At 44.0% G+C, this 27,008-nt stretch overlaps 1 protein-coding gene across 9 annotated transcripts in view; it reads left to right on the top strand.

Annotated features, from left to right (window-relative positions):
* The window catches only part of Shld1 (shieldin complex subunit 1), a 127,976-nt gene that overhangs the window by 18,585 nt on the left and 82,383 nt on the right, over positions 1 to 27,008 (top strand). For 2 of the 9 annotated variants that reach the window (XM_087188682.1, XM_087188683.1), the window contains one exon: positions 1,262 to 27,008. This exon is cut by the window's right edge and continues 17,451 nt beyond it. The exons of the other annotated variants lie outside the window; for them this stretch is intronic. The gene's annotated coding sequence lies outside the window, so the exon portion shown is untranslated. The remainder of the gene's footprint in view (positions 1 to 1,261) is intronic. 9 annotated transcript variants of the gene reach the window in all.

The following is a 27,008-nucleotide window of genomic DNA, read 5'->3' as shown; positions in this document are numbered from 1 at the left end:
CCCAGCTGCCCAGGTCATGGCAGCCAAGAAGCCAAGAGAGAGCTCTTTCTATAATAAAGCCCCTTCTCAAAACCTAGGCTGTGACCAAACTTGTGATCCTCCTGCCTCAGCCTCCCAAGTTCTGCGGTTACAAGCATGCACCACTACACCCTGCTCCTTTATTCATTTAAAAAATTGCTCTTTGATTTTTTTACTGTTGAGTTCTAGGAGTTCTTTTGTGTATTCTGGCTTTTGACCCCCTCATCACCTTTATAATCTATGAGCATTTTCTCCATTTCTGTAGGTTGCCCTCTCACTGTGTGGACTGTGATCTTTGACAGGGAAGAGTTAAGCCTGGGGTAGGCCCATCTGTCTGTTTCTGCTTCTGATTCTTCTGGGGTCATAGCCAAGAGGTGACTGCCAGGGACCATGACTCCAGGGCTCCCACCTAAGTTTTCTTCAAGGAGTTTTACAGTTTTGGGTCTTGTGTTTCATTCTTTGATCTCTTTGTAGGTTAATGTGTGCACGGTATAAGATGAAGGTCCAGCTTCATTCTTCCACATGTGGGGTCCAGCTTTCCCAGCACCCTTTACTTTCTGCGTCAAGCAGTCTTGCGCCCTTGTCGGAGATCCTTTGTGTACTTGAGGTTCATTTCTGGTTTCCTAGTCTGTTCCGTGATTCTTGGTGACGGTCCCACACTGTTTTCATTATTGTAGCTATGTTTTAAAAGCAGGAAGTGTAAGTCTTCTAATTGTTCTTTTTCAAAATTGTTTTGGCTAGGCAGGGCCTGTGTGTATTCTTTTTTATGTACCCATAAATATATCTCGGTGTGGGTAAATAAATTTATGTGTTTTAGTACCTTTATTTATGTATAGATTTTAACAATTTTAACAATAACAACAACAAATTCTAAAAACTGCATGCTGTTCTGCAACTCGCTTTTTAAAGTCCCGCACTCTCGCAGTAATGCTTTATGTTAATATCTCAGTCATGTATTATGTTATTATTTATTTTATTATGTTATTATCTCAGTCAGTATTCCGGGGTAGGAATAACTGTCATGGTTCCAAGGGGCCAGGGATTTAGCTCAGTGGTTCCACTGCCTGCCTCACAAGACCAAGGTCCCAAGTTCGATCCCTGGTACCAAAAAAAAAACCATGTTAACTATCACGGTTCTATTAGTAATGGTCATTATTTTTCTTCATTAAGTTTATTGGTACATTTTAGGTGTACATTATGACATCATTGGGACTTTACTTCTTTTTTCTTTTTTTGGTACCAGGGATCGAACTCAGGACCTTGCACTTTCAAGGCTGGCAGCGGAACCACTGAGCTAAATCCATGGCCCTATCATTGGGAATTTATACCTGTACATGATATATCTTGGCTCTTGTTTTTTCTCATTCCCCTTCCCTCCCTTCCACCCCTCCACCTCTCCCTAAACAAAAGCTTTGTTTCTATTTTTTCCTTTCCCTTCTTTACTTTAGTAATGGTCATTTGTTCATCTCCAAGTTTTGGCAGTTATAAATAAATATGCTCTGATTTTTTTTGCCATACATTATATAGAAATAAGACAACCTTTGCAATTTTGTATTCATGTATCTTTTTTTTTTTTTTGGTACCGGGGATCGAACTCGGGTCCTTGCACTTGCGCAGCAGGTAGCGAAACCACTGAGCTAAATCCCTGGCCCAGCACTCACATCCTTAATCCTAGTGCCCTCTGGTCCAGCATTGCACCAGGGAATCAGTCATACACTCTAGATTCACCCTCCTCTGAAAAAGCCCCACCTAAGACTGAATGAGATTTTGGGGGAACATCTAAACACAAACCATAACATGGGCTTGAACCCAGCCCTTCACATGAGCTATATTCCCACCCCACCCCCTTTTAAAAAAATTTTGAGACAGGGTCTTGCTAAGTCCCTAAATTGTTTGTGCTGGCCTTCAACTTGTGATCCTCCTACCTCAGCTTCTCAGGGTGCTGAGATTATAAGCGTGCACCATGACACCCTACTCTTCTACTTCTTTGTTCTGCTTATAAATGGTGTGTATGGGGGGCAGATATGGTGGTGCACACCTGCAATCCCAGCTAGTTGGGTGGTGGAGGCAGGAGAGTTCTAAGTTTGAGGCCAACCTGGGCAATTCAAGGAGACTATCTCAAAAACATTTTTAAAACATGGGATGTCCCTCAGTGCTTCCTGCTTTCAGTCCTCAGTATCACAAAAGAACAAGGAAGGAAAGAAGAAGGGAGGGAGGGAAATGAGGGTGAGCTAAGTTACGATTTCACACATTCACCATTGGCCACACATAGTTCCTAAGTCGTATTCTCACTGCCAGGTGGCTCTGATTTGAATTCCATGGTGGTACATGTATCACTGTCCCATCAGGAGCTTTGGTTACAGTAATTCAATGAGAGGCATTGATTCAGCAGACAGATATCATCAGACATGTTTTTCTAAGGAAAATATTAAAACAGTGTAAAAAATAATACAGCTGATTTGTGGTACAGCAGTTGTAAATGCATATTAAATACACCTGCAGTAGGGGTGCTTGTAAGATTTCCGTGTTAAAATTTAGAGAATTAATTATTGATAAACTATTCATGAGTATAAATAAATTTCTTGTAATTTAATGAAATTGTTGATTATTGTAATAATTTCAATTGATATAAATAATATTAATTTATATTTGGGCAGTAATAAAATTCAAGCAACTAACTAGATTCCATTTATAGACTTTTTATTAATTTTATTAGTAAAAAGCTTGATAAAAGTGATTAGATCCATTTGCATTACAGGTGGCTCAGGTTGGCAGGAACGTGTTATGCACAGTGCTATAATTTTTCTTTTTTGTGGTGCATCTGAGAGGTAATCTGTAATTTCCCACTGTTTTACCTCTGCCTGCAAACTTGTAGTTAATTTCCTAAATTTGAACTTGCATTACTTTTTTTTTTTTTTTTTTCCTGTACTGGGGATTGAACTCAGGACCTCTGCATTGAGCTATATCTCTAGTCCCTTTATTTTTAAATTTTGAGACAGGGTCTTATGAAGTTGCCAAGTAACCCAGGCTAGGCTCAGACTTGCAGTTCTTCTGCCTCAGCCTCCTAGAGTGCTGCAATTATCCCTGTGCCACCATGCTTGGGTAAAAGTTGTTTGTGCCCAGGTGTGGTGGCACACAGCTGTAATCCCAGCACTTGGGAGGCTGAGGCAGGAGGACCGCCAAGAGTTTGAGGCCTGCCTGGGCTACACAGTGAGTTCAATTTTAGTATATGTGCTGCTGAAGTGAGCACTACACAGTGAGTTCAAAGCCAGCCTGAACTACTAATATAGTGAGACCCTGTCTCAAAAAACCAAAAACAAATAAATAAAATTTGTAAAATAAGAGAATCATTAGTCTTTGTAACCACACCTATGGCTAGTCTTCATTTTTTTCCTTCAGAGAGTTGATTGATTTGAAATGTGCTGTCTCTCAATCTTGGACCTCATGAATATGAATTATGTGGTAACTTCCTATAACCACCCTAAATAAGAGCAGTCTGAGCAAAAATAGGAATTAATAGGGTTCAGAAATTGGAGAAAAGAAATTTCAGATTTGCTCCATAATGCTCTTATATAATGCTCCATAATGCATAATGTCATAATGTAAATGACATTTTAAAAATACGCATTCAGGATGAGTTTTGTGGAGTCAGTGTGAATTCATGGGTCAGATGATCATACTTTACTTGTGTGGTGGACACAAGTATTTTAGTTTATTCACACTGGTGTCTAGTGCTTTTTTTTTTTTTTTTTTTGGTACTGGGGATTGAACTCGGGTCCTTGCGCTTGCGCAGCAGGCGGTGAAACCACTGAGCTAAATCCTTGGCCCCTAGTGCTTTTTATTCACCAGAAGCAATGAGTGAATACACGCTCAGTTTCATTCAGTACTGTGTCTGGCGATGGCTCTTCTTTTGGAAGGGTCCCCAGCCCTGTCGATCTGTGATGCCCTTGGCGGTGGCCTCCCCCTCCCCTTACTCCTCCCCCTCCCCCTCCCCGTGGTCTGTGCGTCACCCGCTGAGGACTTGGAGCCCCTCAGTAAACATTTGCAGGGTGAGTTAGGGCGTGAGGAGGTGAGCTGAAGAGTACTTAGACCTTCCCGGTTTTAGACTACAAATCCTGAGGTCACTTTTCAAATATTAACTCTGCCCTCAGCAGGCACGGGTGCTCAGGGGTGTTTGCGGCTGGCCGGGAAGATGAGGATTGCCGAGCACCCCGCACCATGTCGAGGACAACAGGGAGCAAACCAGAAATGGCTCTGGGTTCTGATTTTTGCCCAGAATGATAGCAGGAAGCTTTATCCATCTAATAGTGTGGGGTATGGTTTAAAACTTTAAAGCTACCCTTCTTTTTGGGGGGCGGGGGAGTGCTTTCTGAGACAGCCTCACTAAGTAGTTCAGGCTGGTAGCAAATTATCTCTGGCCATGAGTTCCCAGGCTGCTGCCAAGGCCGTGTGCTTGTCCTACACCCCCAAGGGACACCGCCCCTTGCCTGTCGCTATCAGCCCTGTACTGCAGGAGGGACTTCGGGTATCGCCTGACGCACTGTGGGGCTGGGCCCTGTCCAGTAGCTTAGTCTTGTGGGTTGGCTTGGTGCAGCTGGGTGGTTTTTATGTCCAGTGATGTAGGCTGGGCTGTGGGCCCCCGGACACTGGGACTGTCGGAATGCTCAGGGAGCCCGCTGGGCTGTGGAGTGGAGCAGCTGCCCGTGGCCTCTTCAGCAATGGTGACTGAGGCCTGAGAGCCGGAGAGTGGACCTCCAGGGGAGCAGAAGTGCCACTGGCAGGCCTCTGCAAGGTTTTGCCAGCTCAGACTCCGGGATGAAGAAACTCACACCACTCTTTTCCCCTTTTTATTATTAATTTTACAAAATATTAAGTTTCAATGGCAACTCAAAAACAACAGTGAATGTGTTTGAACTACAGAGTCTCCTTATGTAGTTCAAGCTGGGCTTGAACTCTCTCTGATCCTCCTGGTTCAGTGCATAATTTTTATCATATGCACCCTCCCCTCCTTTTTGGTTTCTGAGACAAGGTCTCTGTATGTAGTTCAAGTTGGCTTTGAACTCACTATTAGCCCAGGCTGGCCTCATACTTGTGGCAACCTTCCTGCTGAAGCCTCCCAAGTGCTGGGATTACAAATGTGCACCATCACACCTCGTTTCCATCCCCTTATTATCTTTACTTACAACCCCTCCCCCCCATTTCCTTCCTCTTGTCTATTAATAGTCCCCTTTCTACTTTTATGGCATTTAAAAATTTGTCTATTTAGATTCCACAAATCAAGAAGAACATGCAGTGTTTGTCAGAGTCTGACTTATTGTGCTTAACGTGATGTTCTCCAGCTCCATTTTCCTGCAAATGACAAAATTTCATTTTTCTTGACTCAACTTTTTTTTTTTCCTGGCAGTATCGGAGATTGAACCCAGGGGCTTTGTGCTGAGCTACTTCTCCAGCCCTTTTTTAATGTTTTATTTAGAGATGAAGTCTTGCTAAATTGCCTAGTTGCTTGGGCTGGGCTCAAACTTGGCACCCTACCCACTTGGCTTCCTGGAGTTCTGGGATAACAGGTGTGAGCCACCGAACCCTCGCTGACTCAGTACTTGATGGGCGAGTAGGGAGGGAGGTGTTGAGGAGTGGCCACCTTACTTGGGGTCAATACCACATCCCTTTCCATTTGCCTTAAGTGAATCTGTCTTTGGAGAGTGCTCCCATCTGGGAGTGTGATAGATCATGTGCCTCACATGTGTGGCCTTGGGTTCTTTGCCCAGCATCATGAAAATAAGTAAGTAAATATAAAGGGGTACTCATACACTCAAGGTTCATGCCCCAGAAGTAATTCTGGAAAAGGTGGTGAGATATCATTGGCCTCAGCCATGGACCCTTGGTCCCACTTTGTCTTGGATCTGGTTGTGGGCACGGACCGACCTTGTGTGAGGGGTCAACATGATGATTTTTTTGTTGTTGTTGTTGGTACTGGGGATCGAACTCAGGTCCTTGAGCTTTCGGGGCAGGCAGTGGAACCATTGAGCTACATCCCCGGCCCAACATGATGATTTCTAATCTCTTAGGAAAGAGAATTGTTACCCAACTCTTAAGAGAAGGTTCAAGTCCAACTGTGATTATGGCCTGAGCAGGGCTTCTCAGCTGAAGGTGATTTTGTCCCTCAAGGGGTGGTTGGCAGTTTCTAGTGGCAGTTTGTCACACCTGAGGCCAGGCAGTGCCACTGGACCCAGTGGGCAAAGGCCGGGATGAAACTAAAAACCACCAAGGAACAGGACATCTACAACAGAGTCTAGCTGGAATTTTCGAATGTTCTGAAGCTGGGAAGCCCTGAACTACAGCCAAGGGCCTTCCTATACCATCTGGTAAATTCCTACAAAGGACACTGATTGCAATGCCCAAGACATTGTGCCATTTAGCCTCTAGATTAAGAAATCTTTTATCTTCTTAGCTCCAGATCTGAATTGTGAGGTTTCTCTAAGGGCTCTTAAAGCTAAAATCTATTTACTTTTGTATTTAAATAATTTATATACATGGGCTGGGGATTTAGCTCAGTGGTTCCACCGCCTGCCTTGCAAGCGCAAGGACCCGAGTTTGATCCCTGGTACCAAAAATAAATAAATAAATTAAAAATAAGTAAGTAAATAAATAAATAATTTATATACAGAGAATGTATCACATACATTCCACCCTTTTCTTCCCACCTCAAACTCTTAAGAAATGAAGAAACAATGTGTCTATGTCCCCATACATCTATATCATTATGTCTACATATTTCTACATCTATGTTTATATATGAGTATCTATTTATATCTATACCTGACTCACAGAAAAGAAAAAGGAGTGATTGCTACAGACCAGGAATTTAACTTTAGTTTTGATTTTTTGAGACAAGTTCTCACTATATAGCCCAGGCTGGCCTTGAACTTTCAGGGGTCCTCCTGCCTCAGCCTCCCTGCTGCTGGGATTATAGGTGTGTACTACCACCACCACCAATGGACCAGAAATTTTAAGCATCATAAAAAGCTGGGATCAGTCAAGAGAAGCTAAGTTTTGCTGTGGTAACAAAACAACTCTCAGGTCTAAGGGATTTAAAACTAATTTATTTCTCACTTGTGGTTCATGTTTATTTTACAGCTTCAGAAGGACGAGTTACTTAGGGACATAGCAGCCAAATCTTCTGTGTTGTCACTGCTGCAAAGAAGGGAAAAGAATCCTGGCAGTAAAATGGCCTGCCTTGAAAGTGGCACTTCTGTTCATGCTCTGATGCCCAGAGCTATTTGAATCGCCTTGTTTCTGCAAAGAACCTGTGCGGTGCTGTCCAGGGGTCGTCTGGAGAGGGGAGAGCTGGGAATGTCTGGCATGGGGCTTTTTCGACTCATCAGGATCCAGGGCAGGGGTCTGGTGACAGGAGAAGCCGCAGCTCAGAGTTGTAGGACTGATGTGGGGTGGGACAGTCGCCTGAAGATCCAGGGAGGAGAGCAGGCCCTCCATAGGACCAGTACTTTATTAGAGTGCTATGACAGGAATACCAAGGAAATTGATGTCCCCCATATCCTAGCAATGGGAGAATCAGGAGTGTTCTCTTTTAGCATTTAGAAATCTCTTAACATTAACAAATATTTAATGTGTTGTGGAAATTGCAAAAATCTTCTCTAAAAGGTATGATATTAAACCCGCAGTGTTTGCACTGAGCTATACCCCTAGTCCTTTTTACTTTTTTTTATTTTGAGACACAAGGTCTTACTAAGTTGCTAAATTGCTCAGGCTGAGCTAGAACTTGTGATTCTCCTGCCTCAGCCTCCCACAGTGCTGGAATTACAGGTGTGCACCGCCACATCTGGCAAACAATGTTGAATTGAATGATAACTGTAAATTTGCCATAGGAAAAAGCAGTGTTGCTGTTAAAATTTGTTATTATTCTGGTATTCTGCCTTACAGGGAAGGTTGGTTTTGGAAACAATTCAGACTTCTGACATTTTCCAGCACACTAAGGAGTTTCTGCTGTCCAGCAGGCTGTGGAGGGATTCAGACCAAAGGCTTGAGGATTTAGATTCTGACTTCCTTTGTCCATAGCTTATTTTTTCTTATGTTTCTTTTCTTTTTTTTTTTTTGGTACCGGGGATTGAATCTGGACCTTGCACTTGCGCAGCAGGCGACGAAACCACTGAGCTAAATCTCCAGCCCACTTTTAAGTTTCTTGACCCACCCACCATTCATGTACTTCTCACCCTTTCAGCTTTACAAAAGGGTTTCCCTGGTGCCCCAGGCCCGCTTTCCTGTTGGTGGCCCCTGTCTGCATTTTGGCTCTTGGAGACACTAGGTTAGGAGGGAGCTCAGGAGTCAGACTGCCAGGGCCACATCTGCTACCGACCAGCTCTGTCTTTGGCAAGCCATGTGATCTTTCTGGGCCTCATTTTCCTTGTTTGTAAGATTTGACTCCAGAGGGCTGGGGATTTAGCTCAGTGGTTTCACTGCCTGCCTTGCAAGCTCAAGGACCTGAGTTCGATCCCTGGTACCAAAAAAAAAAAAATGATTTGACTCCAAGCTGGACATGGTGGCCCACGCCTATAATCCCAGCACTCAGGCAGCTGAGGTGGGAGGACTGCTATGAGTTCGAGGCCAGCCTGAACTGCATAGTAAGATCCTGTCACCCCCTTCCCCCAGAAAAAAGATTTGGCTGTAGCACCTATATCAAGTGACAGCAGGGCGACTATGAAATAAGCTGGTATTTAGAAAGTGCTTGGAACAGGGCCTGGCCCCAAGCTAAATCCACACACATTCTCCTCGGCCTTCTCCCAGAAGAGAGGCTTGTCTCTGTCCCTGCCTTGCTGACCTGATGGTGGCCTCTCTGCATTGTTTTCATTTTGTTTTGTAGTAAGTCAGTTCCCCAATATTCTGGAGTGTCAGGATGTCATTTTTTGGGCTGGCTTAGTGTCAGATCATTGTTAGCTTTTAACCCTACATAACTTCAGAAAATCATTTAGTGCCTCTATGCCCTGATTTTTTTCCTTTGTGAAATTGGAATGATTCATTTTCTTCCTGTTTCCCAAGGATTTGGGGGGTTCTTTCTTGTTTCTCCTATCTCCCATTTTGCCATCTTATTACCTCTTCTATGTCCTTAAAGCCACCTTGGGTTCTCCATGGGAAAAGGTAGTATAAATAAATAAAGAAGCACATAAAGTAAACAGTGGTTATGAAAGCGCTGAAGAAAATCAAGGCATCAATGCACCTGAGACCTCTTAACAAGTAGTGTTCCAGTGGCAGAGGTTGGAAAATCCACATTGTCTTTGTGTCCCCTGAGTTTAGAAATGTTCATCATTGTAGATGCCTGTGTGCAAGTGATTTTTGGTGTCAGTTGAACTGGCCTAAGGGATGGTCAGGTGATGTGTCATTTCTTGGTATCTAGGAATATTCTGCAGAATTAGCATTAGAATCGGTAGGGAAGATCTGCCCTGCCCTCACCAATGTGGCTAAGCTGCTTCCAAGCTGAGGGCCTGAATGGAACAAATACTGAAAGAAGTCTAAACTTGCCTGTCTGCTTGTGCTGAGACATCTGCATTCTCTTGCCTGGGACTTTCGAGATCTTGGCTCTCATTGCATCTTCACACTCAGGCTAGAACTTACACCATCAGCTCTTGGGGTTTGGATCGGAACCACAGCACTGGCCAGCCTGGGCCTCTCTCATGCAGGCAGCAGTCATGGAGCTTCTTAGCCTCTGTAATGTCCAGTCAAGCCTTCCTGATAAGTCTCTTTCTGTCCATCTGTATAGATGCAGTCAGTTCCATTACTCCTACTGGTACAAACATAAGGGAGAGAAACTTGCTTTTATCCTTTGAAGACAGAAATTCTGAAATAGTTATGGAGCAGAGCTAAGAATATACATTTAAAATATGCAAAGTTCTGAAATAGAAGCATTAACATAGAGCTCATAATAAATCTCATACTCTTAGGAGGTGCTCATTGCAGAAATCATGAAAAAAAGGCTGCAAGGGGAGTATAATCACGTAAACAAGGCCATTGTGAGAGCTGATATTGTTAAATATTTACTTGGCATTACCCTTGGTTATCCCCTCCACCCCCCCCCCCGCCCCATGATCCTTTAATAAGCAAAGGGAGAACATTTTTTTTTTCAGTACTAGGGATTGAACCTGGAGTGCTGTACCACTGAGCTGTATCCCCATCCCTTCTTATTTTGAGTTAAGACTGGCCTCAAACTTTGGGTCCTCCTACCCGAGCTTCCTGAGTAGCTGGGGTCACAGGCATGTGCTCCGGAGTCCAGCTCAGAGATGCTGTTTTTATCTGAATTTCTCAGTGGACAAAACTGAGGGCCAGCTAGGCTCTTTAGCCGAGGCCAGGAAGGACATGGTGGAATTATGCAGGCCAGCTCCAGGCTCTGTCGGAGCCCCTCGAGTGTGTAGCCTTGCTCTTGAGCCAGCAGCCCCTTCAGGCTCACACCCTAATGTGCAGCCTTGCTTCTTGAGCTTCTGATGCTTTGTATTGCAAGACCGAGGGCCTTACCAAATGCTCCGAGGAGCTGACTATAGTGAAGCACACCCAGGAATCCCAGCGGTGCCTTCAGAATGTAAGACCAAGAGCCTTACCAAACGCTCCGAGGAGCTGACTGCAGTGAAGAACACCCAGGAAGGAACACACCGGACAAGTTGGAAAATAAAACAGACCTTTATTAGTCTGGCCAGACGGCACTCCCAAAGCAAAATAGCTTAGAGAGGCAGCTGGCTAAGAGTCCGAGGCTGTTTTCATAGGGGGTGAGGGGGAAGTTAACATATAGAATTAAAGAAAAGGGGACAAAGGTTAGTGGTCGACTGTCACGTATTGATGGTCAGCAGACATTTGCAGCTTGTTCTAAAAATTGTGGTCCCCGGAACATCAGCTCCGGGCAAACAAGGAGTTGAGTAGTTTACTTTGGGACTTTAGGTCTGTTACAGATTTTTATCTAGTGTCCCAAAACTAACAAGCATCTTTATCCATTAACTCACATTTAATCACAATGGGGCTGGAGAAAAGGAACAAAGGTTATGCAGTCTCACAGTATTAGTCACCTTCCCTTTGTTGCGACACTATTCCTGACACACACGACTTAAGGAGGAGAGGTTTATTTGGGTTCAGTTTTAGAAGTTTCATTTCATGGTTGGCAGCTCCAAGGCAGAAACAGAATGGTGGACGGGCCTGGGGAGAGGACAGCAGCTTGTTCAGTGGCAGCCAGGAAGCAGAGAGAGAAGGGAAGAGCTGGGGAGGGAGATGAACCCTCGCCCCAGTGACACTTCCACCAGCAAGTCAGCCATGAACAGTCAGTGGATGAACCCATTGATGAGTCCAGTGCCCCCAGGATCCAGTCACCTTCTAAAAGCCCCACCTCCGAGCACAGGAGAGTTTTGGGGGACACTCTAGATCTAAACCATAATGTGCTTATACCACAGGATTCTGCCACGCACACTGCAGGGCCAGGGCCAGCGTCAGGACCAAGCGTGAGGTGGTTCCCTTTTGCCGCAGCTCCCATCTGGCTTGGTCACCAGTCCTGGCTTTTCCGTCTTGCCATCCTGGCTTATCCTCACCCTAGTGTCCAGTCAGTAAGCAAGCAAGGGGGCTGTGTTTTCAGGCAGCATCCATGAAAATAGAGAACCTTTTAAAGACATTTTTTCTTTACCTTGTGTGATTGCAGATACTTTTGGGAGTCTGATAGAAAGAATAAAAGCTTTTTCCAGTGGCAAAAGTGGGCTTCAAATGTGGAAGTGTATGGTTTCAGGGGAATCAGCAGAGGCTGAGGCTTTGGACTTAACATTTAAAAAGAGCAGGTGGTGGTGAGCTTGCTTTTTTGGGGGCTGGGGGCTGTTTCCTGACTCTTCAGTCAAAATGCTCTGGCTGGGTCAATGTAATTTATGTAAAACACTAGCATAGCACAAGCAAAAGACAACCTCACTTACATCTTCACCTGTGTACTTTTCATGTGACATGCAATCCCTGCAGGCCATTTTCTTTGTTCAAGGTCTGCCACATCTTGTGATCATTCATTATCTGAGAAGTGATTTGTGACAGTACAAGAACCTTTCTTTCAATTATAGCCTAACATAATGTGCACACAAGGAATTCTGCTGCTGAAGTTATACTCGGTGAAAGTAGCCACCTGCCATTGTTGTCACCTAGTCACATATGCCAGTGGCCCTATACATTTTGAGACCTGTGCCTATGTTCCAAACAGAAAAAACAGGATGTTGTTCAAGTTTGAGCAAGATGTCTCCTGTCGACTTTGAAAACTTGAAGTGTTTGAAGCTGGGTGGGATGGAGGAGGGGCAGCCGAAGATTCCTCACATTCAGTGCGAGCTCAGGACGGGATGGAGAGCTGGCTGCTGTCAGCTGTCAGCTCTCTGCTGATGATGAAATAAAGGCTTTGCCCTGCCCGGGAAATCTTGGTGGAGTGTAAGCAAAGGAGTCCTGGCAACTGCCCATAGCGATGAGCTGAGGAAAAAACAAACCCTTACAACACTGACCGCAAATGCCCTTTCCCTCCCAGGTCATGGTCTTGGCCTGGGGTTGCTGCTGGGTAGTCAGGTCACAAAGCTGAGTCATGATCGTATTTCCCATTTTCTCCTTTTGGCTTCTGTATATTAGAAAATTGGGCCTTTCTATAGGTTTACTTTGTCATTTTCTTTTTTTTTTTAGTACTTGGGATTGAACTCTGGACCCTGCGCTTGCAAGACAAGCACAGCGGCACTGAGCTAAATCTCCAGCCCACTTCATCATTTTCTTTAAAAGAGTAGAAGGTAAATTGTTTTGGGCTGACAACAAAAATGGGAATGTGAATTACTGAACTCTGCGAGATGGTATTCACGTGGTAGCACTGATGGCTGGCCATTTCTCTGTTGAGTGGGGAGAAAGCAGGGTTTGAAAGGCTTTTTCACAGTCATTTATTAGTGTGTTTATTTATTTACTTATTTATTTTTGCAGTATTGGGGATGGAACCCAGGGCCTTTGGACTTACATCTCCAGCCCTTTTTTATTTTTTATTTTCAGCCAGGGTTTCCCTAAATTTCTAAATTGCCTAAGCTGGTCTCAGACCTGTGATCCTTCTGCCTCAGCCTCCCAGAGTGCTAGAATTACAGGAATGCACCCCCACTCCTGGCTTTGTCATTTTTTACTTGGTGTCCTTGGGCAAGTAAAGATCCCCTCTGAGCCTGTTTTTCCATCTGCTTCATGGGGGTAATAACATCTACTTGTGAAGTTGGGATACAATAGATGACAGTCCTTACCCCACACTATTAAACTCTTGCACAAGAGTCATTCTTACTGGTCCATAATGTATGCATTCATGGATTGTAGCTTCTTCCTCCCTGTTGAAAATCTGCACATTTGTGTGTCTCTTTTTTTCTATAGCTTTTCCCATCCTTTGTGACAGGTATGAAGCACTGATCATTTTCCTATACACATGACCCCCAACTTAACAGTGGGTTGGCTTAGGATTTTTCAACTTTGCAGTGGTATAAAAATGATACACATTCAGCATAAAAGATATGATGAATTTTCCAGGGTCAGGGATACATAGTGTGTACTCTACTGTGATGTTGAGCATTGGCCAGGGCCTCAGCTCCCAGCCAGCTATACCACGACAGGGAAGACAGCTGATACACTGCTCCCCGTGCCCTGTGTTACTAAGCTATAATGTTTGGTAGGTTAGGGTATTAGGTACCTTTTAATTTTAATTAATTAATTAATTAATTTTTGTTTTTTGAGACAGGGTCTCACTGTGTAGCCCAGGGTGGCCTCAAACTCACAGCGATTCTCTTGCCTCAGCCTCCTGAGTGCTGGGATTACAGGAGTGTGCCACCATGTCTGGCTTGAGTGCCTTTTTTTTTTTTGGTACTGGGGATGGAACTCGCGACCTTGAGCTTTCAAGGCAGGCAGTGGAACCACTGAGCTAAATACCCAGCCCCATGAGTGCCTTTTTAATTTAGCATATTTTCAACTAAAAATTGGCTTATTAGGACCTGACTCCATCATAAGATTACTGTCAGAAAGTGGATTATCTGCAATAAAAACCTTCTATGCATTTCCCTTACCAGCAGACATGCAGTTCTGATAACTGCCTCCTAAGCTATGAAGAGAGCAAAAGATAGACGTTTGATAGAAGTAGCCAGAGGCCCACACCACACTCCCAGGAGCTATTGAGGGTACTGCACCTCTGGCTATGGACAGAGATTCTGTATCACCATGTCATTGCAGACTTGCAGAACAAGGACAGTTGGGTTTGACCAGCTTGCCTGCCCCTGATAAGCAGAGCAGTTAAGATGCTGACATTTCTTATTTATAGCCTGTGGTTTTGTTTCTGTGTACCCAGAGTGTGTGAGTTGGGGACAGGGGGGAGGTTTGGGGACAGGGGTGCTGACAACTTCCTGTTGCCCTTCTGTCCAATAGATTGACACTTAGTGTCTCGTCCTGTAACCTCTGCCTATAACTGTCTGCCTTGCATTCTCACAGTTTTCCTGAACTCACTGGCTTAGGCATCGGCTGGCTGGGAGCCCTGTGCCAGGACAGCACCCACTGCTGGCAGTGGGAGCCCTGCAGGGCTGTGTCTCCTCGGTCCGTCTTTGCCTTGTGTCCCTCCTGTGTCGGGTGGAGTGCAGCTCTTGGCCACATTACATTATGCTTGAATTGTGATGCAAAGTGATATCACTTTGGTTTTGAAAAAAACCCTAAAATTTGGAAGTGTGGTACAGTACACACTCCTAACTTGTGAAAATATTTGTTAATAATCTCCATCCCCATTCTTCAAAGCAGTTTTCTAAGTTACAGGGTCCTGTTTCTGTGGAATGCTCCTCACTTGGCAAGTCATGAATCCTAGAATTATTTTAACACTCTTGGAAAAGTCCCCCTTACAGTCCCTTTTGGAGAAGAGCCTTTCTTTGCCATGCCTCACAATAGGATTCTAGGGCTGGGATGTAGCTGAGGGCCAGAGCACCTGCCTCACATGTGCACTGTAGTGACAATGACAATAGAATGAAAGAAAAGAAAGAGCTCATGCTTCCTAGAAGCCCAAAGTGCTTTTAGGCAGTGAGCTTCAGAGAATAAATCTAAAGTATGTCTTTCTTCTTATTGTAGACTTAATGCAATTAGGCCTTTTTTGGGGTGGGGAGAGTCTTTACTTGGGCATTACATGATAATCAAGACACCTGTGATGATAAAGTCAGTATATGTTTAATGATAAAGCTTTAGCCATTCTTTTCTTTTAAAAATAAATACCATGAAAGAGAATAACTAGAAATATTAAAGTCTCGGTTCTCCTCAATGCCTCTTCCCAGAGGTAATCGTGTAAATAACTTCCGCATGTCCTTCCAGCTGTTTTCATGTGATTTGATCATATACATGCATATAGATACACCTGCACACACAGGCACACACATGCATACACACATACATTTTACATACACAAATAGCATGTATATCTTTAAAAAAATACAAAGGATGGAACTGGGTGGGGGCTGTTCAGTGGTAGAGCACTTGGCGAGCATGTATTAGACCCTGGATTTGATGCCTGGCACAGCCAGAACAAAAAGGGGGAATTTTACTACACTACCATTTTTTCATTTAATGTTACATCAAGGCATCTTGCCATGTTACTACATGCCCGTATAGTAACTCCATGTGTACCTGGAGATTGGTTATACTTTCAGTGGTTGCATAGGATTCTGTTGTATGGTTTGCCCATACTTTATTTAATGTGATGCCTGTTGATGGATATTTGTTACCCTGACTTTTTACTCTCATTAGCAATCTTGCAGTGGCTCTCCTTATACATATCTTCCCTGACACATTTGGTGGGTAAATATTATCACTAGTGAGTCAAACTGAGTACTATATTACTATATTTCAAATATCAATGCTTTAGTAGATTTTAGTAGAAAATATAATGAAACCTAATGACTTAAGTGACAAAAGATCTCCTAAAAAATGTACAAGAAACATCTATGGATGTTGGAAGTGCTTAGAAACGTTTCATTAGGTTATTCTTATTTGTTAGCTAATTCCTCAGGAAATACTTGTTTCAGAACATCAAATTAATACCCGAGACTGAGATTTAAGGGGTTGGCATTTTTTTTATGGGTTACCGCAGTGGCGGATACAGAGTGGTGGCACACACAGCCTTAGAGGTAGAACTGAAAAAGAATAATTCCTCAGAAGAGGAGGTGAGAAATGTTGGGGGTGGACCTTTCTAAAACTGCATTTATAAGTGATTAAATGGCAGCTCTTAAAAATTACTAAAGAAATAAATAGTATGCTAAATAGTAGAAAGGATCTGAATGTACGTGTTTGCACAAAAATAGGAAACATTTTAGGCTGAGGCAGGAGTTTGAGGCCAGCCTGAACTACATAGTGAGACCCTCTCAAAAAACAATGAAATGGGGCCAGGGATTTAGCTCAGTGGTTCCACCCCCTGCCTGACAAGCACAAGGTCCTGAGTTCGATCGCCGGTACCAAATGAAACAAAACAAAACAATGAAACAAAATGAAAAGGAACCATGTTTTAATTCCACGAAATGGATACTAATTGCTATTTTGAGTGACTCTTGATAGCATGAATAGATATGGCTGTCCTTAAGTAGATCCTCAGAATTAGGGTCAAGCAGCTCCCAGCAAAGCCCCCTATATCCCTTAGTTGCACCCCACTGTCAGGGTGTCTGATAGCAGCATCCAGAGAGGAAAAGCTGCTGTCTCACAGGAGGTGGCCCAACCACAGTCCCGCTTGCTGCTGAGGGGCTGCCACCCTGCCACCAAGATGAGACCTGCCCAGTGCACTTGGCCCGCGGTAGCTCCAGCTGCAGGTTTCTTCTAACTGCTGATAGCCTGCATCTTACTATAGCTTGCATTCTCCCTCGCTGTGTACATAACTCAAGGGTTTACTCTGCACCAGTGTTTCTCAATCAGGGATGGTCTTACTCCTGGGGGACATTGGCAAAGTCTGGACTCAGCATTTGCGGTTGTCACAGCCTTGGGCATGCTAGTGGCATCCAGCGGGCAGAGGTCAGGGATGCCATCAAACACCCTTCGTGGACAGAACAGCTCCCCCGCCTAGCATGGACTTATCTAGCCTAGAATGTTGAGGTATAAAACCCCACCTCACGCAGTGACAGCAGATACTGTGCTCTTGTTTTCATTTTCTGGTGTATCTAGTATATCATGTACTGTTCTTTTGTCAAAAAATTGTTTGGGCTACTGTGTTCTCTCCTGCATGGTGGCCCACCCTCATGCTGTAGGGTGTATTTCTTTTCCTACTTTTACTTGGCCCACACTTGCTCTGTTTCTTTTCCTGCCTTTAATAAAACTTTGCTACCATTAAAAAAAATTGTATTGGTCAATAATGACGGCCTTGGACTCAGAGCAACCAAGGGGACTGATAATTGCAGTGGAGTGATAATAGCATCAGACTAGATGGCAACTAGGAGATAGGAGTTCTAAGCTCATTATTGCCTCTAATTAGCTACAGGGCCTTAGGCAGGCCATGTATGTACGTACGTACGTATGTATGTAGTGAAATGAGAACATTTACCTGAGGGATCTGCAAGGTCTCTTTAAGTCTCAAAATATCCCATCACTCTGCCACTGCAAATGTATTTTTGAGGTGGGGTAAAAATAACCTGTACGGAAAAAAAAAATAACCTGTAGGTACCTACAGATGTTCTACCCCATCGCTTCTGTTTCCCTTGCCTCCAGCTCTATTTCTGTCATATAATTCTTTGCTAACTGCAGATTTGCTAGCTTTTAAGATCATCCTGTACTTTGAATCTAGACATCTAGACGTCTGTGCATTTCTGATGACCTGATAATACAATATCACACTCAGCCTTTCGCTTTCCTACAGCAGTCACACCCAGCATTAGCTCATTCATAACATCTGCCCTCTAAACAGACACTTACTGAGCACTGATCTTTGCCAAGTATTTGATCCATTTGTAAACCTGAAGGCAGGCAGAAAAGGGCTTATTCTCCAATTATAGACAAAGAAACCACAGTTTAGAGAATTGTCCCAGGTCAGGTGGCTCTGTAAGTGACAGTTCCAGGGCAGACGTCTCCTGGATCCCCTTAATTGTCAGAGCAGCTTCCTTATGTGATCTCACCAAATCACAGGACAGCAGTGTCACAGCCAGAGGCACCTGAGAATCAAGAGCCTCTTGAAACATTGCTCTCCCCCTTGGCAGCCCGCTGGCCCCACCTGGGACCTTTACCGACCTCAGTGCCTGATCCACCCTGGAAGCTCGGTTCCATTGGCTGAACGGCAGCCAGGGAAGCAGGGATTTTTAAAGCTCTCCAGGTGTTCCTAATATGCATCCAGACTTCAAAACTACTTTCTTAGAGCAGTGCTCCTCAGAACAGAATGTGCATCAATCTTGTTACAGATTTTAATTCCCTCCAGTCCGAGGGAGAGGCTGGTGATGTCTAAATATGATATAAGAGCAGAGCTTGGCCGACTTATGGCCCATGGCTTTGGATCTGGCCCAGGGCTAGCTTTTGGACTGCCTGCCAGCTAAGAATGGCATTCACATTTTAAAAGGGTTATTTAAAAAATAAAAGGAGAGTGGAGTGCAGTGGTGCTGGGGAGACTGAGGAAGGAAGGTGGATCACGTTGAGTTCAAGGCTAGCCTGGACTCCATAGCAAGACCCTGTCTCAAAAAAACTAAAAACTAAAAAAATAAAATAAAAGGACAGAAAAAGAAGAAAGGGAGGAGAAAAAGTAGTACAAGGTGCATATCTGGTTCTTTACAGAAAAAGTTTGCCAACTCCTGCTTTAGAATAAAGATTTTGATGAAGTTTCCCATAACCACTGAAAGAAAATCCCTTCTGAAGATTCTCCCACTATTAGATTCCATGACTCCTTCACTTCTCGTACTTAGGGATTTGTTTTTATATAAAAGAAATGGTAGAATTCAAGGGCCATGAATTGTTGATTGTTGATCATAGGACTACAAATATAAATAATCATCTTCTTCTTCTTCTTCTTCTTCTTCTTCTTCTTCTTCTTCTTCTTCTTCTTCTTCTTCTCCTTCGTTGTTTTTGTTTTTTTGAGACAGGGTCTCACTGTGTAGTTGAGGCTGCCTTTGAACTCACTATGTAGCCCAGACTGGCCTCAAACTCACTGAGATCCTCTTGCCCCAGCCTCCTAAGTGCTGGGACTATGCACATGCACCACTGTGCCTGGCCTTTATTGTGCTGGAGATGGAACCCAGAGCCTGGCTCATACTGGTATATACTCGACTGCTGAGTGACAACCCCAGCCCCAAGTATAATAAGTATTACCAGGAAATTTCTACTTTCTAACTACATTTTACATTAACTACAATTTAATACATTTAAAAAAAATTTTTAGTGATTTTAATGTAAGAATAACATTCAAAAGACACATTGTTCTGGCTTTAAATAAGGATTCCCAGGGCAGATAGCTTAAAGAATCACTGAAGAGTCCTCTTTAGAAATGGTAAAATTCCACTGTGAAAACCCAGGATTTTGCCAAATGCAATCTGATTAAAAAATGAAAAATTGGTTTGAAGGGAAATGTCAAGTAAGTGCCTTCTGGGGCTTCAGGCATCCATTGTCTGTGGGTAAACAAGAGTCTACTTGAGTTTAAAAATAGGAATATTGGTGTTTGGTTTTGTTTGGCAGCGCTAGGGATAGAATCCATGTTTGTGCTGGGCAAGTGCTGCAGCACTGAGCTCCACCGCCAGCTTGGAGAGACTGTGCAGGTGCCAGCTCCAGGCACAGGTAGGGAAAACAAGCTCTAGAAAATGCATGTCAGACCCGAGACCCTGAGCAGCAGGCAGTGGCAGCTCTGGAACTGTTCTCCTGATCTGGATTCCATTTCATACTTTTCCTGTGGCATCCCATTCTACTCAAGGACCAATGTTTCTTTTATGTTGTGATTCTTTTTCTTTTTTTAAAAAAATTTTAATTAGTACATGTTTGCAGTACATAATGATCACCTTCATCATTGGCGGTTGGTACATGTATGTTACACATCTTAAGTCTTTGTGTACCCCCTTCTCTTTCCCTCCTATCCCTCCCTGTCAAGAACTCATGCGATGACTGAAATGCTTAATGATATAAAGGGCCAGTTTAAAAACTATCACAGGTATTCCTCTTTTTCTTTTTGTATATTATGTTCATGCTGTCCTTTAATTTTTTGAGGATATTCATAATGGCTGCTTTCACATCTTTGCCTGCTAATTTCATCTCTGCCACTTCCATATCTGTTTCTGTTGTCTGATTTTCCTTCTGGTTATAGTCATGTTTTCTTCTCCTGTCTAGTATTTTTTGTTTGTTTTTAGTTTTTTGTTTGTTTGTTTTGGTACCAGGGATCGAACTCAGGACCTTGCACTTGCAAGGCAGGCGCAGTGCCACTGAGTCAAATCCCCGGCCCCCTCCTGTCCAGTATTTTTATTAGCTGCTGGACTAACATTACATTGCTGAGTGTCTGGATTTTGCTTTCTTTCTTTAAAAAGTATTGAAGTTTGTTTTGGCAAGCAGTTAAGTTACTTTTAGATCATTGGGATCTTTTCAAGACTTGCTTTTAAACTCATTGGGGAGATTTTAGAGTAGCAATTACTCTATAGCTAATTTAGCTTACTACCAAAGGGTGGCATTTCTAGGTCTTTCCTGAGTAGCCCAGGTGTCTTCCAGGTCTCCTGAGCTCTGGCTGTCAGAACATGCTCATATTCCAGCCCGGTAAGGCTCTAGGGGTTGTTGGTTTACAGTCCCCTGATTGCCTGACTTCAGGCAGTTTCACCCACCCTGAAGACTCACAGCTTAGTGTTGAGCAAAAGACTCAGAAGAATCCTTACACCAATTCCTTTTCTCTCCTCCCCTGGCCTTCCTTTTCCTTTCCTTTCCTCTCCTTCATACTGGAAAATGAATTCAGGGCCTTCACACTGAGCTACATCCCTAGCCCTTTTTATTTTTTATTTTGAGATAAGGTCTTTCTGAGTTGCCCAGGCTGGGCTTGAACTTGTGCTCTTCCTGCCTCGGCCTCCCAAGTAGCTAGAGGTATGATACACACCCTTGCACTGGGTGCCTCTGCCAGTTTCTGGAGCTCTTTCTCCGTAGGCCCTGCTCTTCAGGAGTCTGCTGCACACTCCAAGCACCTGCCTCTCTGACCTCTGTCTCCTCAGTGGGGAACTGCTGTGAGCCAGAGATCCCCTCTCCCTGCACCCTGATCCCAAAACTGTGTCCAGGCAGAAAGCTGGGACAGTAGGGACAATCTTACCAACTTCACTTGAAGGATCAAGGTAAATCTGAAAACAATTGTTTTCTACATTCCTGGTTGTTTATAGCAGAAGAGCAAGTCTGGTACCAGGTGCTCTGTTGTTTCTGGAGGCTAATGACATATATTTTTCTTCTAGCATTTCTCTCTAGGAAATAAAGACAGAGACCCTGTCCCCATTTTACAGGTTAGATAATCCAGAGTTGCCAAGAGGAAGCGGGGATCACAGGAAGCCCCAGATCAAGTGACCTCACTGGCCTCACTCCCTGTCCGTCTCCTCCAGACCCATGCACAACAGTGGGTTTCCTGGTTGCCACTGATGAGACCCAGCCAGAGGAGCACAAGAGTAGAGAAGAGGAGTGGATAGGAGGTGGTAGAAGAAGGGGGCAGGAGAAAGCTCAGCAACTCTGAATCAAGAATAGACTTGGGACTGGTATACAGTAGTGACCCCAAAAGCTGTATCAGATACCATTCCCTGTCACCCATAATAATAGAAATAACAGTCACCATTTACTCCATCCTAATTACTTGCCCTGAGACCAGCTAATATGTCTCGGAGTTGAGATTTGAACCCAGGTCTGCAACTTCAAAGCTTGAGCCCTTGATCAATGTGGATCACTGTCAGCTGTGACCTTCGCTGCACTCAATTTTGCCCAATCAGTGCCCCCACCCATGTCCTTCCACCCTATAAGAGTGCCACTTATGCCCCTGATTTTCTTCTGACTTTAAAATCAATACATGCTAATTGCAGGAGAGCTTGAAAGTACAGAACAGTTCAAGGAAAAAAATCATCTATATGCTTACCGTTGTCTCTTATTTCCAAACCCAACTCTACCTCTTAACTGTGATGTTTATCTTTGTAATTGCTTTGCCTTCATCAACTATAGTAAATACTCGATGAATGCATGTTGATTTTGGCCACTGTAGGAACTACATAGAATATTTAAATATCATGTGACTTGCTAAGAAAGCAATACCTTTTCGTTCATGCCTGAAACACTGCTGGGTTCCAGTGGGCAAACAATGAGGAAGGAGTTGAGAGTCTTTATAAGTGCTTTGAGCATATGTCATTTTAAGTTTTATGTCCCTGACAGCTTTTGGATACCATGCTTTACCTACAGGCATTCGACACATACTTTTTTAAAAAAATTTTTAATTTTAATTTTTTTTTTTTTGAGACAGGAAGGGTCTCACTATGTAGTTTAGGCTGGCCTCAAACTTGTGGTGATCTTCCTGCCTCAGCCTTGGAGTGCTTACGCACCTGTCACCAGGCCTGGCTATCAGATATTCTTTAATTGGTTGGTAGGCCTTCAGAGATGGAAAACAAATTCAGTACATTTATTCAGAAGGTATTCGTGAGTATAGCACTTAGGGATAAAATCTGAATTAAATGCAGCTGCTGCCATTTTAGAGTTTACTACCTGGTGACAACACCCAAGAAACCAGCCTCCAGAATGTTCAGATCAGAATTCTCCTACAGTGATATTTTCACAAGGGAGAGAACAGCTGTGAAAGACAAGGGAAAATTTTTTTTTTTTTTTTGGTACCGGGGATTGAACTCGGGTCCTTGTGCTTTCAAGCCAGGCGGCATAACCACTGAGCTAAATCCCTGGCCCTGACAAGGGAAAGTTGATAACATAAACAAAGGAAAATATTGTTTCAGAATGACATTAAATGATAGCTTAGCCCACTGGCCGTGCAGTCTCGCAGGAAAATTTTTTGTTTATGTCTCCTTCAGTCTTGTCTCTTTCTTCTCCAGATCCGACACATGCTTTAGCTTGGGCCTTTGATTTACAGTGTTTGGAGAAAGAGAAGCCAGCCAGGCTAAACCTAAATGCCCAGTGTTGACACCTAGATCCTCGGCCTTGGACACCCTGAAGGATTTCCAGTAGACTACTCAGTCCCCAAAACCTCATGAAAGAGATTCTCCCTCTCTCTGACATGCAGTTTGCTGGGCACTGGATGTTATGGCAGCAATTTGTAGTGTTTTGAAAAATCTTTTAGCATCTGAATTTAGTCATTTGAGAGAATAAATTATGAATCTATTAGTTATAAACATATTAATTATGAGGTTTTAAAAACTACATGGACCAACATTTTTGTAACCTGTAAACTTCAGTTTGGTACAGATTTTATTCTAACATACTGCTGTAGAAAGACAGGGAGTTAGGCTGCCTTTGGTAGTAATAGCAGATTGCTCCCAAACTCAGTGGCTTAAGATGACAAATGTGGACCACCCCTCAGTGTCTGGGTCAGAAGAGCTGAAGGACCTGTTCTTACCAAGGTAGAGTCTCTGGTTCTTCTCCCAAGGCCTCTCCCTGGGGCTGCCAAGTCCTGAAAAAGTGGCAGATGTCATTGCCCATGGTGGGTCAGGAAACAGAGAGGAGAGAGCGCAGGCGTCCCTGGTACATGGTGGAGGGAGGGCAGGGCAGAGGCTGGGAGGTGGGAACCCTGGGGCTATTGATCAGGTGGGCTGACCTTTCCTGCACCTGTTTGTCTTCCTGGGAGATTTAAAGTGCAAACCCAGAGCTGTGTGACTCCCAAGTCCCAGCAGTTAGACCTGCTGGGTGTTCCTTGCCATGCTAGAGCCATAGAACTGACAGCTGAGAGGGAGCGACCAGCCAGCAGGAGGACTTTTCATTTTTCAATCTCAGCCTGAACAAGGCCAGTTCTCAGGTACAAGGAACAGTCCCTCCTCTTCAGCCCCTGGGCTGCTGCAGGGGCCACTGGCTGGACTCAAGCTGGGAGGAGTCCTAAAGAGAAAGCCTTTTCAGTGGGACACCTTGGGAACATCTCAAGGTCGTGGCCTGGGAGCCGTTTCACCCTCATTTTTCTAAAAGAGAGCAAGAGGTCCAGAGGTAGGCAGGTAGCACCGCCTGACCTTTATTCCTCCCATATTAGACCTCGGGTCAGGTCTTGAGCAAGTCTCGTGCTTGACCTGACTGTAAATTCCTCAATAGTGACCAAGAGGTGGGACTGGAAAGGTCATCAGCACAAACTTTCTTCCTGGCTCACTTGCATAGAGACTGCTAGCTCACCAGGTGTCCCATGCACAGGTCCTCTGCAGTCACCTGGGCATTCAAATGTGAGAGTTCCCAAGTGACATTTTATTTCACCTCGGATTCCTGAACCCAGTCAATGCTATGGATGCAAGCGGAGGTGCATGACTGCCAGGTTCCCCGGTAACAAGAGGTCAGAGGGAGAATCCAAAGCCCCTGACGTAATAAGCAGTGTGCAGAGGATCAGCTTATGTCCAGTGTTGCTTTTCAAAAGGCCTTGAGTTGTTGTAAGAGTACAGGGCCACCACTGGGAAGGAAGTATGGAAAGGCTTAAAAAGGAAAGAAAAAAAAGAAGGAACCACGGAGAGATAGGATGGATGGTAGAAAGTTAGGATGGTCTTCGGATGTGTCTAATGATTTAGTTCTTTGTTATCACCATTTGTGAACTCAGGGTGGTAGATACAAGGAAATTTACCATGTTTGCTTTTGTGAGTGTTTTGGATGTTTGAGGAAAGCAATGCAGAGAAGAAGGTCTCCTTTTTAAAACCTGAAACTAATCATTGTTAGTGTTTTTGTAATTTACCTGTAGCTTTTTAATTAACCATATTAGGACCATACTCTCCATGTGACTTTGCAAGCTGTTTTCTCTTTGTAGAAGTGGCCTGGCTACATCAAAAGTAGTGCATTTCCAAACCACTTAGACAATGCTGACAAATCCTTAAAGGAGGCACCTAAGATGCTCAACAATGGCTGTAGTCCCACTTCTGTGCTGGCGTGGGTAAAAAGCAAGGGCTCATTAATGTCCTAATCTACATTTTTTTATTTTTTAGTAAGGTTAAGTATCATCCCATGCAATTTTGTTAGATGTTTGTATTTTCCTGTGAATTTCCTACCCATATCTTTGGCTCTTTTTTTTATTGGATATTTGCTTTTGTAAAAAATTCTATCCTTCACCCAGATTCTCCCAGTTAGTATTTCACTAAAGTTGCTTCATCATTCTCTTTCTGTATATATTTTTTTCTTGTACTTGTTTGAGAGTAAAAGTAGACATAATCTCCTTTCCCCCCGAGTACTTTAGTATAGTATATTCTAAAGACAGGGATCCTTTCTTATTTAACTACAGTATGATTATCAAAATCAGGAAAATCAACACAGGCACAGAATTATTATGTAATCCACAGACCTAATTCAGATTTTACCAGTTTTCTCTATTTTTACCATTTTAATGTGAACCTTTGCTTATGTCATTTATATTTTATACTACCATTGTGTATGGGGGTACTGGGGATTGAACTCAGGACCTTGCGCTTGTGAGGCAGGTGGTGGAACCACTGAGCTAAATCCCTGGCCTGCAATACCATTTTTAATAGCTGGGTAACACTTCATTATATAGATGTGCCATAATTTATTAACCATTTTTGCTGCCCATTAATACTGTGTTTTGTTCTCCTTTTTTTTTGAGGTCTCACTATGTAGTTCAGGCTGGCCTTGAACTCACTGTGTAGCCCAGGCTGGCCTCCAACTTGCAGTGATCCTCCTGCTTTTGCCTCCCAAGTGCTGGGATGACAAGAGTGTGCCACCACGCCCGGATTTTTGCCCTCTCAAAGAGTGCAGCTGTGAACAGTGTCCCACATGTTTTTCGTTGCATCCTGCTGGTACACACACTGGGGCCAGCACTCTGAGAAGATACTGGTTTACAGGGTGTGTTGAAGGTCACCTGGCTGGGCTGTTCTGATGCATTTAAATAATATCCAGATAGACTCCTGCCCCTTCCCACTCTTTCTCCCTCCGTCCCCTCTTGCCTCTGATTTTAGGATCACTGCAGATTTCTGCTGGGACATTCCCTGTCTTTTCAGGGTTGGGGTGTCCCGGTCTTTGATGTCCCCTGTGCCTCCCATTTCCCAGCTGTCCTCACCGTAGCTGTCCACAGGTGCCGCCCTCCTGGGCCTCCAGCCTTCGTGGAGCAATGCACCTGGGTCTCCTGAGCCAGGCTGTGCCTGTTGCTTCAGAGTAGACTCCTGACAGACAGAGCACAGCCCAGAGGCTGGACTCTCATGGCTGCCTGGGAAAACGAGCCCTGCTTGTCACCAGCAGACTCCCCAGTGCCAGTCACCCATTCTGCAGACACTGAGCCCACTGCGTGTCCTCCGGGAGGATAAGTCTGTGTGCCCAAGCATCATCTCATTGTTTTAGTTTATATTTCTTGGCCAATAAAATGCAAATTTTAAAAATTGTGGTAAAATACACAAAAATGTGCTGCATTAACATACATAAGCATACAGTTCAGTGGCATGAAATTCACTCTCACTGTACAGCCACCACAACGCTCAGCTCTGGGACTTTTTCATCTTCCAAACTGAAGTTCTGCACTTTCAACATTCATTCCCTATCCCCTTTGCCTTTGGTAGCCACTACCTCCTTTATGCCTCCATAGAGAAAATGCAATGCTTTTTTCATATACTATTGGCCACTCACTTTTGTTGAGGGGAAAGGTACCGGCAATCAAACTCAGGGCCTCGCGCTTGCCAGGCAGGCACTGTGCCGCTGAGATACATCCCCAGCCCACGTATGATTCTTTATGAATGTTCTTAGCCTTTTTTTTCCTGTGGGGCTCTAGTGTTTTTCTCATTGAGCAGGAAGAGCGCTCTAGGAAAACTGAGAGTGAATGCACCAGGATTTTAGCTTGTCAAACATTGCTAAAGGTTAGCAGTGTTTCTTTGCCTGGCCTGGAT

Source organism: Heterocephalus glaber, unplaced genomic scaffold, assembly GCF_053883595.1.
Source record: "Heterocephalus glaber isolate CG9 unplaced genomic scaffold, H.glaber_assembly_v1.0 deba00001532, whole genome shotgun sequence".
Classification (NCBI taxonomy): Eukaryota; Metazoa; Chordata; class Mammalia; order Rodentia; family Bathyergidae; genus Heterocephalus; species Heterocephalus glaber.
Note: the sequence above shows the minus strand (reverse complement) of the source record. Positions and strands in the feature narration are given on the sequence as shown.